Here is a 1,329-nt window from a genome sequence, read left to right on the forward strand (position 1 = left end):
ATTATGAATAAAGCTGCTAAAAATACCCATGGACAGGTTTGTTTTCAATTAGCAATAATCGCGCCTCGGATAAACCTCATTGGCTATGATACTGCCACTGCGCAAAGCACCCATGGACAGGTTTGTGTGTGGACATAAGTTTCCACTGCTTTTGGGTAGATAACAAGCAGTGATTGCTAGATCAAATAGTAAGGATATAGTAAGTTATTTTTATATTTGGGATAAGAGTTCTTTAGTGGACGTGTCTCACAAATATTTTCTTCCAGTCTGGCTTGTCTTTCACAGAAGTTGATTTTTAGAATCTAGATTGTCAATTCTTCATGGGTTATGCCCTTAGTGTCTCTAAAAATTCACCATACCCAAGATCATCTAGGTTTTCTTTGTAGGAGTTCTAAAGTTTTGTGTTTCACATTTAAGTCTAATCCATTTTGAGTTAATTTTTGTGAATGATTAATCTTTTTATGTGTGGATGTCCAGTTCCTGCACTGTTTGTTCAAGAGTTTTGGGGTTTTTTAGAAATTTTAAAATTAAGCAGATTTGTAGGCCATATAAATTTTTGATGCTAGAATGAGGATCTCCACTCCAGAGTCAGACTGTCTAGTTTGAAAACTAGCCCTTACTAGCTGCAGGACTTTGGAATGTCACCAAGTCTGTGCTTATCTCTATTATTTGTAAAACAGGAATATTATGGCATTTATCTCAGAGTTATGGGTATGTTTAATAGATGAAAAGCACAAGTGGTGGGGTGCCTGGGTGGCTCAGTCGTCAAGCTTCTGCCTTCGGCTCAGGTCATGATCCCAGGGTCCTGGGATCGAGCCCCACGTCGGGCTCCCTACTGGCAGGGAGCCTGCTTCCTCCCTCTCCCCCTGCCTGCCGCTCCCCCTGCTTATGTTCTCTCTCTGTCAAAATAAAATCTTTAAAAAAAGAAAACACAAATGGAATAGTGGCCTAGATTGTACATGAGCTATTAATCTGGAAGGAACCATATATATCTTGATTGGTATTTTGCATGTTTGGTCCCTTGCAATACAATTAGTCTTAAAGGTTAATTCCCATTCAAATTACATTAAGGTTGCCTGTGTAGAGGGTGTCTGAATTTTTTTCTTGAGTAAACCCTAAATGATAGTACATTTTTTAGCATATCTTCTTTTTTTTAAAATTTCTCTTCATTTTAGAGAGGGAGAGAAAATTGGAAGCCGAGACTTGATCCCACGACCCAAGCCGAAATCAAGAGTCACACCCCCAACCGGCCGAGCCACCCAGGCGCCCCTTTATTATTTTTTTTAAGATTTCATTTATTTTAAAGATTTTATTTTTTGTCAGAGAAAG

General features: G+C 38.8%; 1 pseudogene; it reads right to left on the minus strand.

Annotated features, from left to right (window-relative positions):
• On the minus strand, positions 1–109 carry LOC116638422 (annotated as a pseudogene).
• Between the last annotated feature and the right edge of the window lie 1,220 nt (positions 110–1,329).

Source organism: Phoca vitulina, unplaced genomic scaffold (genome assembly GCF_004348235.1).
Source record: "Phoca vitulina isolate PV1807 unplaced genomic scaffold, GSC_HSeal_1.0 scaffold1, whole genome shotgun sequence".
In the NCBI taxonomy this organism is placed as follows: Eukaryota; Metazoa; Chordata; class Mammalia; order Carnivora; family Phocidae; genus Phoca; species Phoca vitulina.